The sequence below is a fragment of the Manis javanica genome, chromosome 12 (assembly GCF_040802235.1).
Source record: "Manis javanica isolate MJ-LG chromosome 12, MJ_LKY, whole genome shotgun sequence".
Classification (NCBI taxonomy): domain Eukaryota; kingdom Metazoa; phylum Chordata; class Mammalia; order Pholidota; family Manidae; genus Manis; species Manis javanica.
In genome coordinates this window covers 41,384,487-41,397,476 of record NC_133167.1, presented here as the reverse complement: position 1 = coordinate 41,397,476, position 12,990 = coordinate 41,384,487, and the positions used below count along the sequence as shown (strand labels likewise).

At 34.1% G+C, this 12,990-nt stretch overlaps 1 protein-coding gene across 1 annotated transcript in view; it reads left to right on the top strand.

Annotated features, from left to right (window-relative positions):
* PMS1 (PMS1 homolog 1, mismatch repair system component) overlaps positions 1–11,748 on the top strand; it is a 111,755-nt gene extending 100,007 nt beyond the window's left edge. The window contains exons 16-18 of the transcript XR_012123635.1: positions 2,590–2,612; positions 8,013–8,068; positions 11,363–11,748. The gene's annotated coding sequence lies outside the window, so the exon portion shown is untranslated. The remainder of the gene's footprint in view (positions 1–2,589; positions 2,613–8,012; positions 8,069–11,362) is intronic.
* Positions 11,749–12,990: the final 1,242 nt, after the last annotated feature.

The window sequence follows — 12,990 nt, the reverse complement described above, 5'->3', positions numbered from 1 at the left end:
CTTTTCAGCTTGATATAGTCCCACTTGTTCATTTTTGCTTTTGTTTCCCTTGCCCGGGGAGATATGTTCATGAAGAAGTCACTCATGTTTATGTCCAAGAGATTTTTGCCTGTTTCTTTCTAAGAGTTTTATGGTTTCATGACTTACATTCAGGTCTTTGATCCATTTCGAATTTACTTTTGTGTATGGGGTTAGACAATGATCTAGTTTCATTCTCTTGTATGTAGCTGTCTAGTTTTGCCAACACCAGCTGTTGAAGAGGTTGTCATTTCCCCATTGTATATCCATGGCTCCTTTATCATATATTAATTGGCCATATATGTTTGGTTTAATGTCTGGAGACTCTATTCTGTTCCACTGGTCTGTGGCTCTGTTCTTTTGCCAGTACCAAATTGTCTTGATTACTGTGGCTTTGTAGTAGAGCTTGAAGTTAGGAAGCGAAATACCCCCCACTTTATTCTTCCTTCTCAGAATTGCTTTGGCTATTCGGGGTCTTTGATGGTTCCATATGAATTTTAGAACTATTTGTTCCAGTTTGTTGAAGAATGCTGTTGGTATTTTGATAGGGATTGCATCAAATCTGTATATTGCTTTAGGCAGGATGGCCACTTTGACAATATTAATTCTTCCTACCCAAGAGAATGGGATGAGTTTCCCATTTGTTCATTTTTTATTTTGTTTCCCTTGCCCAAGGAGATGCGTTCAGGAAAAAATTGCTCATGTTTATATTCAAGAGATTTTTGCCTATCTTTCCTTCCAAGAGATTTATGGGTTCATGACTTACATTCAGTTCTTTGATCCATTTTGAGTTTACTTTTGTGTAGGGGGCTAGACAGTAATCCAGTTTCATTCCCTTGCATGTAGCTGTCCAGTTTTGCCAACACCAGCTGATGAAGAGGCTGTCATTTCCCCACTGTATATCCATGGCTCCTTTATTGTACATTTATTGACCATTTATACTTCGATTTATATCTGGGCTCTCTATCTTCTCCATTGGTCTATGGGTCTGTTCTTTTGTCAGTACCAAATTGCCTTGATTACTGTGGCTTTGTGGTAGAGCTTGAGGTTGGGGAGCATAATCCCCCCAGCTTTATTCTTCCTTCTTAGGATTGCTTTGCCTGCTCAGGGTCTTTTGTGGTTCCACACGAATTTTAGAATGGTTTGCTCTAGTTCATTGAAGAATGCTCTTGGTAATTTGATAGGAACTGCATTGAATCTGTAGATTGCTTTAGGCAGGATGACCATTTTAACAATATTATTTCTTCCTATCCATGAGCACAGGATGTGTTTGCATTTATTGGTATCTTCTTTAATTTGTCTCATGAGTGTCTTGTAGTTTTCAAAGTATAGGTCTTTCACTACCTTGGTTAGGTTTATTCCTAGGTATTTTATCCTTTTTGATGCAATTGTGAATGGAATTATTTCTCTGATTTCTCTTTCTGCTTACTCATCATTAGTATATAGGAATGCAACAGATATCTATGTATTAATTTTGTATCCTGCAACTTTGCGGAATTCAGATTTTAGATCTTGTAATTTTGAAGTGGATTCTTTAGGGTTTTTTATGTCATCTGCAAACAGTGACAATTTGACTTTTTCTTTACCAATCTGGATGCCTTTTATTTCTTTGTGTTGTCTAATTGCTGTGGTGAGAACCTCCAGAACTATGTTAAATTAAAGTGGCCAGAGTAGGCATTCTTGTTTTGTTTCCAATCTTAAAGGAAAGGCTTTCAGCTTCTTGCTGTTAAGTATGACGTTGGCTGTGGATTTGTAATATATGGCCTTTATTATGTTGAGGTATTTGCCCTCTATACCCATTTTTTGAGAGTTTTTATCATGAATGGATGTTGAATTTTGTCAAATGCTTTCTTGGCATCTGTGGAGATGATCATATGGTTTTTGCCCTTTTTGTTGACATGGTGGATGATGTTGATGGATTTTTCAAATATTGTACCATCCTTGCATCCCTGGAATAAATCCTACTTGATCGTGATGGATGATCTTTTTGATGTATTTTTGAATTTGGTTTGCTAATATTTTATTGAGTATTTTTGTATCTATGTTCATTAGGGATATTGGTCTGCAATTTTCTTTTTTAATGGTGTCTTTGCCTGGTTTTGGTATTAGAGTGATGCTGGCCTTATAGAATGAGTTTGGAAGTATTCCCTCTTTTTCTACTTTTTGGAAAACTTTAAGGAGGATGGGTATTAGGTCTTCACTAAAAGTTTGATAAAATTCAGTGTTGAAGCCATCTGGTCCAGGTGTTTTGTTCTTAGGTAGTTTTTTGATTATCAATTACTGCTCCCTGTCTTTATTCTCCAAAGTGCACCAGTTTTGTCACATAGTTACCTAATATATAAAATTCGGAAAATGCCAGTCTCATAGAGATGATTTAACAGTCACAAATAATCCATGTAAAAAGTTCTACACAGTACTTTGCACATAGTAGATGCTTGATAAGGATAGCTATAAAGAACAGCTTAGATTACTTGTGTAAATAGTGGTTTTTTTCTCCCACTTTTTAAAATTGGACCCATTATATGACATATTTTAATATAATTTGATTTCTGAAGTATCTTTTATTTTTAGGCAAAGAAGTCAATGTTGAAATGGTAAGTTATAATACTTATATACAAAAACTTGGTATTTTCTTAATAGTTATTACTATTTTCTGTGTACCTCAAACCCTTTGAGTAACTGATTTCAGTAGTGATAATTGTAATCATTTTACATTTTGAATTTTGTTAAGATGTTTTTTCAAGAATAAAAATGGCTTCTATAGTACAAATATAATATCTAGAATAAATATGTTTTGCTTTAGCTCTGTGCTTGGATCAGTTTCATGTATATGGACCTATTCTGAATTTAGGCTTCTGATCCAAATTTTATTCATTCAATAGTTTATCATTTGAAATGGATAAGGCAGACATTTATCTTTGTATTATGAAATTTTGCTAAATTGATTAATATGCAAATGAAATATTTTAACAGCACAAACATTAAAAGCACTGTTTACATAAAAGCCATGTGTTAATTAATACCATCTACTTTTCATAGGAAATCTCAGAGAACAAGATCGTGTTTTTAGAAACTAATTTAACAGGGTTAAGGATGACTTTTATAGCCTTAAATCAGCATTGGATAGAGTATTTTTTTTTTGTAGTTTTTTGTTTGGCATAATAGTATCATGGTACTCTTGAGACACAGTATTGTTACACTCACCTGAATACTCCTAAAAGTGAACCTGAGCCAGCCAATCTGAATTTAAACCAACAGGTCCATTTCGCACTATCCTTTTCTCATCAGCTGTACTAAAATTTGGAATCTTTCAGAGTTGACCAGACAAAAAATCTGTCAGCTTGAGCTTAAGGGCTCCCCCTACCTACCCCCTCTCTTGTTTTGCCCCCTCCCCTAGACTCTCAAACTAATGCATTGATGATCTTCCACTGTTTGTAAACATGTGATGTGTGACATTTGATTTTCTTTTTATTGCTTTTTAAAACCTGGAAAAATTAAAACCAGGTAGTACTAGAATAATTTGACAATCCCTTTTGATTTTAATAGGTAATAATTTGACAAAACCTGATACTGTGTATTTATCAATAAATTCTACTTCTTTAAAATTCACTTATTTACTACTTAAAATAGTTTTCTTTGGATTAACATGCATGAGTAATCTATTTCTATGTTTATGGTTGTCTTATTCCATTAAGAATTGAATCATAACCATTTTTTCATTACTGTTAGCCAGTATTTAAAATTGGAATCAGAAATTAAGTTGATACAGTGCAATAAAAGCTATTTAACTTCTAGTGAAAAGAGGATATAATTTTTATTTTGGGGTGTAAAACAAGGTGATATGTAGCATATGAACTTTTTAAAAGGTACTTATAAACACTATTTTGTGTAATTTAGTATTTTCACTAGAGATTGGACATAATCTAACATAAGCCATACCTCAATATCTGTTTCCTTTGTAAGCACTGTTCACAATTTAAGTTGAGGTGAGGCAGAATTCATTCCATGGATTTAAGATAAACTTCCAATATAACCTTCCTAAATGTTTCCCATGTATCACTCTGTATACATTGTACACATTGATGCAAACTTTTATTTGAATCTTTGAAAGCTAGAGAATGAATGGGAAGAATTTTACTCCATCTGAAGAAATACTGCATACTAGAAGGTGAAAGAAGAACACATTACTTAGACTTATTAATTAACTCCCTCAGAATTTACCAGATGGATAACCACACTGGGGTTTTAGGAATTACTGGGGTTTTTGAAGTTTTACAGAACAAAGAAGCTGAGCTTTGGTAGTCTTGACATAGCATTTTATTAAAACCTATTGTTTTGGGTTGAGTTTGTTCTTGGTTCTTGTCCCTACCAAAACAAAGAATTGCAAGGCAGAAACACAATAGTGGAGCAGAGTGTAATTTTTATTTGAATACACTCCAAGGGAGGAGGGACCAGAATCAAGGTAGACAAAGGCCTCGATCCTTTAGGCAGGAGGTGTTTATATTACATTATGGCTAGGAGGCACTTCTTTGATTGACAAGGTGGGGTCATTTGATTGACAAGTCCACCTATATAGCCATCTTTCTCAGTGTGCATGTCCTTTCCCACGACAAGGTGTGGTTTGGGCAGTTCTTAGTTTTGTTCAGTTTGCCCATGTTGGGATCTGGTTGGGAACAGTTTGGCCTGGTCCCAATAGGCAAGGAAATTCTCTCCCTACAAAGCATTTGTTGTCTTCATGTGGGAGCCCCTACCTGGGCTGTTTGGGTGGGTTTTTTTTCTTGAACGTCATCTTCCCCTTCCCCGGCTGCTCATGTCTGTCTTTCTACCTAACAATATGATTGTAATTACGTGTTTATAACTAGTTTTGGAGGAAATACATCGGTTTTTGAGATGGACGTACACGATACATGCAGTAAGATTACTTACTCAATTATAAAAGAGATTTAGAGAATTTATTAATCTCTTACCATCCTAAAATTTTTCAAGGTACAGCTGTAACTCATTACTTGATTGTTAGATGGACTTCAGTGACAGCTCAAGTCCTTTGTAATGTAAAAACATATGCCAATATCTCATGATTCTGACTGTACTTACATGTCCTAGACAAAGAATCAAGAGTTTCATATAGAAGTTTGACTAAGTTTAGCTTACTCTAGAAATATGACTAAAATTATACAATACAGATTTTTAAAATTAGTTTTTTGTTAATAGAAACATCCATCCTGTATTTTCTTTAAAACCTGATTCTTGAAAGGCATGAAACTGTCATTCCTGCTATCTTTAATAAATTGACAAGTCATTTTGTCTCTTGGTTTCCATTTTGTCTTATTTTTCCCTGATTTTGCAAGCAGTTTAGAATATGAGTTTTCTAAGGGAGCTTCTGTTTGTTTCTTTCTACTACTAGTTTTTCTTTTATACTTACCTCAACTATTTCTTTTAATGCAAATTGGTTAGCCCACTTTTCCTTGTGAATATAAGAAGGCAAAATAAATATGTAATTATTTGAATATATATGTATATCCATTCATAGTAAAAAATTAAACAATTTAATATAATCTTCTATGGGAAAGGAATTTAAAAGTCCTTTAAAGTGTGCATTGATTCCTTTTTTATTTGGTACACCATAGCAGGTACATAATTCCAAATAACAAACTCTCTTCTTGATAATTAAATGTGATAAAAAAAGATAGCTTCGATAAATGGTTATGTAAGGTAATTAAATTTACAAAGACTGATGGCTTTATGAAGTCCATACAAACAAATCATTAATTTCAGTGTCATATGATTTGTATTATTGACTATATTCTTTGATTTATAAATCAGAAAATCCCATGGTATGTTTCTAAGGTAATGTCATCATTTTACCACATAAAAGGCAGAGTTAAGTTTTACAGATTTCACAATAACCATGTTTTGCTTTATTTATTTGATATAAAAATTTTCTTATGTTTATTTCAAAAACTTAAGCAACAGCTGATAGAATTTTCATTGATCAAAATTTGTTTCCAGAAGGACCAGAAATACTGTTGTAACCAAATGACCTGGTTGAAGACAGTTTACTGACAAGCTATAGAGTGTCTTATATGAATTTAAAATCATCTATACCTGAGCTAACAAGGAAAAAGAACTGTTGGGGAGAACATCTGAATACTTTATATAGTTTAAATAAGTGAAATGTGTATGTTTTATATTATTTTCCTCAGGTGTATATCTCAAAATAGAGACATAGTCTCAAGACTCTTTAAATGTATATGTTAGTGAACCTCTCTTTCTAACGTAATTTGACAAATGTCGTTCTTTAGGAGAAGAAAGCTACTGAGATGCTTTGGACTCCTTTGATATTCTCCTTAACTCTCCAAGTTCTATATAATGAAGTAAATGTAATGGACAAATCAAAATATTTCTCAGTGTTCTTATCACCAATACATTAATATTTTCATAAACATTCATTTTTAATTGTCCTATAATATCAGTTATAATTTATAAAATTAAGAAATTAGTTATTCAGGTTTATTATATTACTAGAATGTAGTAATTCTTTTTTTTTATTACTCAGGACATTTTAAGTTGATGCTTGTATATTATGTATTAAATACAAACAAACAACCCAAAACTATTTAGTTACATTTAAGGTACTCACAAATTTGGGTTCAAACAAACAACCCAAAACTATTTAGTTACATTTAAGGTGCTCACAAATTTGGGTTACTTTAACATGCTTTAGGTGAGCAAATTGCTGAGAATTTATTATAAAAATATTGAATTTCCTCATGGTGTCCTTGGATTAAATACATATGGCTAACAGATGAGCTGGAGTACTTGTCAAAATAAATTATAAGCTTAAGCTTCATTTGTAGTTTAAATATAGTGAGTCTGATACAGTGTTGCTTCATAATTTCGATGCTCTTTGCAGTAAATTTGAGATAGAGCGGTTGCTAAAAAAGCCCTGTTCATATGTATGACCATTTTTATGGAAAACATCTGGGGTAATTATAATTAGTTCAGGATATGTACTGTTTAAAAATAATCCTGAATTCATGGAGAAAGAAGCATATCTTTTTCTCAATGACTAGAATAATCCAAGTGAGTATAAAAAAAGTCTTTAAGTTATTGGTAACTGTGCTTAGAGTATAATTTTAGAGTATTCCAAAAGGAAATAAGGAGTAACTTTTATGAAAAATGCCAAATTGGCACTTTACACCTGTTGGCGTGTTTCGTGTAGAACAGCTGTGTCTTTTATTATCAGTAAACAGATGCAGAAAGTAATGGAATGTTTTAAAGCAATATGTTAATCCTGTCTTCCACTACTGAACTGTCTCACAATATAGTGATTAAATATTGACTGTGCAGCTGTTACTTACAATTATAGAATTTCTTAGTTAATTGCTCCTTCCCAGGCCCAAATGTTTTAATATTTAGAGATCTAATTTCTAATCTTAAAGTGTTTCATAATGTAGTTTGTTCATTATAATTTAATTTCTAAAGATAAGTTTTGTGACTGTAAAGAGACAAATTCATATGTTTATAAAATTCTCATTAATTGTTTCTGTGAATTGGCTAACCTACATAGATAAATAATTGTTGAAAGTCATGAATGTGAAGATTATTAAATATAACCCTCTTGTTTGATTTTATGCTTGAAAACAGCTGTCAATGAGCTAAAAAGGAAATTACGGTACTTTCATCAAATACTTATGGAGCAGAGTGCCATAAATGTCTCTTAGAATAGTGACCATATTAAGGTAAACCACCAAACAGCATGCAACTTATTTCAATGCTAGTAGCCTTTTTGCAGTTTAATTATGTTTTAATCCTCTCATCTTGTCAGAAAGGATATTTTAGATAGCACTTCAGTAATAATCACTTTTATACTTGAGCAATTATATTAGCTAAGATTATTATTAATAGCTTACATAAATTGTGCTTTTAATATCTGAAAGGTATTGTGCAAAGAACTTCATATGTATTATAATATTCTTGCCTCTTTTTTGTAGATGAGGAAATTCAATCATAGATACAAGGAGTAAATTGTCCAGGGTCTTAACAGCTGGTAAGTAGTGGAGACTGGATTTTAAACCCAGGCATTTTCACCCTTCAGCCTCTTATTCTTAACAACTTTGCATCTATTTTTCCTGCCTTTACTATCTAATATCAACATTATGCAGAGGAGAAATTATGTGCAAAGTAAATTTTGCCAGTGTCTTTTTATTTGAAGCCACTATGTGTACTCCAAAGTGATAGTTATATGATCATAAAGTTGTTTTGCCTAAAAAGAAAAGACAGTTAAAACATGCAAGGACATGGAGAACTCCAGTTCTTGATATCTCACCACATGATGACTGTCAGTGGTCTTCAACATCATCAGAAGTGTCCCACAGCACAGGTACTGTGACATAGTCCACACTAGAGAAGATTTTCAGATACCACCTTTTGATTGTACTCTGATTGTGCTACTTTGTGGAGACAACAACTACCATCTGTTACCTTTTCCAAAAGAAATTTTCTTTGGGTCAAGAGATTTTAAAGAGCAATATGATTTAGTCTCTACCTATGCTCTATTACTTTATGTCTTAACCTGGAACTATCAGTTATTATTGAAACTTATTAAATAACTGTTCTCTGTCAGATATTATTACTACTTCTATTCTGTTATTTTGTCATTTGTCATAGAAAGTATCCCATTTTATGCATGAGGAAACTGAGACTCAGAGATATTAAATTGATCTAGATCACAGCTGGAAGACTATGTTTGTATGCATTTGATTTTTTTTCTTAAAAAAAAAGAACACTAGAAGTCTAAAAGTGTCTAGCTAATTATTTTTGTAAAGAGTTTTAAGATTTCCATCTCTAACAGATGCTAACTTCAATGTAATTTCCCTTGACGCTGATGAAAATGCTTATAAGATTAACTAAGATCAACAATGTCATGAGGTATTGCTGGAAAAAATTTAATATAATGTGTAAGTCCTTCACAAGGTGGTTCTTAGGCAAAATGTTCTTGAATGCAGGCTGCCTAAAATTTCAGAAGAATATGCACATCTTTTTGCATGCAGTAATATGAAATGTCAATTTTCATGAGTTTTAAATGAATATTTTATATATTTGTTAATTTAATTCACTAGACCGGTAGTGATTCAGCATTACTTTGTTCAAATAATTTTTTATTAGTGTTTCCATCAAAACTGATTACCCAACACCGAAAAGAAAGAAGAAAAACAATAAAATTATCATTTTGTATAGTTCAGAAATATCCCATGCAGAATTATTTGGTAGTCTGTTTTTTTCCTTTACATTTTTTGAAGACTTTTAAATTTTAATTTTGAGATAATTGTAGATTTACATGCAATTTTAAGAAGTAATAATAATACTGAGAGACCCTGTGTACTCTTTGCCCAGTTCTCCTCGGTAACATATTGCAAAACTGTATAATATCCCTGCTAGAACACTGATGTTAAAACAGTCAAGATACAGAATATTCCCATTACCACAAGGCTGCCTTGTGTTAACCTTACACAACCACATCTACTTCCTCTCTGCTGCCTTCCTGTAACCTTCACAACTAATCTGTTCCCCATTTCCATAGTTTTAGCATTTCAAGAATGTTACATAAATGGAATCATACAGCATATAACCGTTTGGGATTTTTTTCGATCAGCATAATTCTCTGGAGAGTCATCCAGGTTTTTGTATGTTCAGTAGTTTGTTCTAAAGTTTCATGTTTTACATTTTAAGCTTATGCCCTTGATTGATTTTGAGTTCATTTTTGTATAAGGTGTGAAACTTAGGTCCAGGGTCTTTATCTGGGGGTGGGGGTGGGAGGTTGGGGGCAGGTGAGGAGGAACAAGGAGCAGAGTGAATAATGGATGCTGAATTGGTCCAGCACCATTTGTTGAAACAGCTACCTTTACCTCATTGAATTACTTTTGCATCTTAATAAAAAACTCAGTTGGGTACATTTGTATAGGTGTGAAAAGTTTTTTGGTTCTCTCTTGTGTTCCTTTGATCTGTTTTTCCCTCTACCAATATAAAGTCTTGATTTCTATAGCTGTATAAATGTCTTGAAATGGAGCATTTTGCTCCTTCCAAAATTGTTTTAGCCTTTCGAGCTTCTTTAGCCTTCATATAAATTTTAGAAAAATATTGCCTGTATCTACAAAAATTCTTGCTGGTATTTTAATAGGAATTGAATCAAGTTTGTATATCAACATGGGAAGTATTGAACTCTTTGCTACATTGAGTATTCCAATCCATGAATGCAATGTATTTTTTCTATTTAGTACTTTTATTTTTTTCACCAGTTTCATTAGTTTCAGCATCCAACTACTGGGTCTTGTTAAATGTATACCTAAATAACTCATTTTTCTTGAATGGTTATAAAGGGTAGTGTATTTTACCAAACGTAGACACTTTGGTGTCAATATGATCATTGCTAGTATGTAGATGTAGTTATTTTTTGTATGTTTATCTTGTATTTTGCAACCTTAATGAACTCACTAGTTCTAGGAGTTTTTGATTATTTATTGGGATTTTCTGTGTAGGCAATTATGTCATCTGCAAAAAGGGACAGTTTTCCTTCCTTTCAGTCTCTATGCATTTCTTTTTTCTACCTTTTTACCCTGGCTATAACTTCCAGCACTGTGGTATATATGAATGGTTTTGAGAGGAAATCCCTCCCTTTTTCCCCTGTCTTAGGGAGAAAGCATTTAGTTTTACCATTAGTTGTAATGTTGACTGTAGATTTTTGCAGATATTTGTAGCTCTCAGGGGAAAGCATGTTTCCAGCCTGCGGCGAATAAAACAGTGAAACTGAAGTCAGCCGAGGGAAAAACTAAAGTGGGAGAAACCCGTTTGTTGCTTACAAAAAAACCTGGCTGTGTTCATCTCTCTCCTGCAGCTACTCCCACTCTCCCGTTTCTCATCCTGGCTAGTGCTTGCCTCCCTCCACCTTGTAAACACCAATTGATACAGAAATGCACTAAGGAAAGAACAGCTTCTCTCCACCCCTTGTAAACACCCCTATTCTCTCCATACCTCTATTGATATGGAGATGGGATGAGGCCAGGCGAGAGATTCTGGAAATATTGCAGTTTTACCCACATATTCTATCAAGTTGAAGAAGTTGCCTCTATTTCTATTTTTCTGTTTTGTTTTGTTTTTAATTATGAACTGGGTGTTGAATTTTATAAAGTGCTTTATGTGTATCAATTGATGTGATCATGTGATTTTTCTTTATCTTAATGTTGGAGGAATACATTGATTTTCAAATACTGAAAATTTGCATCCCTGGAATAAATTCCCTTGGCTATAGTGAAAAAATCTTTTTATATATTGCTGAATTCTACAGGCTAATTGTAAGGCTGGAGGTACCAGGGGAAGGGGTGAGCCTACTGGACAAGCTCAGACCTCACAAACAAGGCGAAGAGACCAACAGTTTCCGGTCTGACAACATTCCAGGGTCTGATGCGACAACATTCCAGGAGTTCCTAACTAGAGCCCTCCCCCAAGCTAGAAGAGTAATGGTAACTTTCCAGTACCCGTCTAAAGGCCAATGAGAGACCCCCACTTGCCGTAGGGGAGCCAATCCTCACACCACTGTATACCTTTGCTCTGCCTCCCACTACCTCCTTTAAAAACTTGCTGCCTGCACTGCTGGGCGCAGCTTCCCCAGCCTCCATTTCTGTAGACTGATGAACCTCGCCCGGGACTGTGCTCAAATAAACTACTTGGCCCTTTGTTGCCTCTCTTTGCCTGCTTATTTCAGTCAGAATTTATCTTACACTAATCTTCCGTTAAGAATTTTTGCATCTATATTCTTGAAGGATATTGATGGGTTCCTTTTTTCTGTTTTTGGTTATTAGTTTTTTTATTTTAAATAGCTATGAACTTCATAAAATAAATTGCAAGGTGCTTCATCCTCTTCTGTTTTTTGAAAGAGATTGTGCAGTATTTATGTCAGTTCTTTTTTAAACGTTTGATAGAATTCTATGCCTTGAGATTTATTTCATTGGGAGGTTTTAGATAAATTCAATTTTTTAACTGTCATTGGGTCATTCAACTCAAAGTGATTGTGGATATGTTGGACACTGAAAGTTGTCTGTTTCATATTGGGTGAGTTATGGTAGTTTGCATTTATGAGATGTTGCACTACTTTATACATGTTGTCAAATTTATTTACACAGGGTTCTTTGTAATATTGAGACAGGGACTGTGGATTTAGTCAGGCAGAGTACGGTGAGGGCCTCCGGAAAAAGCAAGGTAAGATATTTGCAGTCAGAGCAATGTAACTATGTGCAAGGAAACCCCCCACCCCTACTAAAACTCTATGTTGAACATTAAGCTCTAGAGTCATTCTTCAGTGAGATCAATTAATGTTCCCCAGATAAAGAGGAGTAGCACATGTTTTATTATGCTAATCATTTGTAATCATGTATAAGATTCACTTTAGCACACTAAAAGGCCCAGGCCTATGTGCTGTCTTTCCTCCTTCAGATCTGACGAGGTTATTTTGCAAACTGAGCAACTAATGTAGCATGCAGACCCAGCTGTAGACGGCATGGTAAAAGGCAGGAATTAAAGATAAGATTGCATTTTAACACACAGGAAGTTTGAGAGGCAGGATTCTTTAGCAAATGGACAATACCTCAGCTCACCTTGGGGGCCGAGCAGGAAGCCTTTTGATGTGCTCCCAGACCAAGATGCCGGTATCCCAGTGAGAAATCAAGGCAGGAAATTCCTTATCTTAAGTTAATTTTTAATATTCAGGGACAACTTAGCAAGTCCACACCCCTAAGCTTTTTTTCACGTTCCCAAATATCCTCAACTGCCTATAAAACCCTTAGACAAGGCACTACCCCGGGCTCTCTTGTCCCCTCCAGGCGTGAGCTGGGAGATCTGTCCTTTCACTTTATGTCTAAATAAAAGCCTGTACATTGCTCCCCTACCTTGACTGTTTGTAAAGCTCATTCTTCGGCT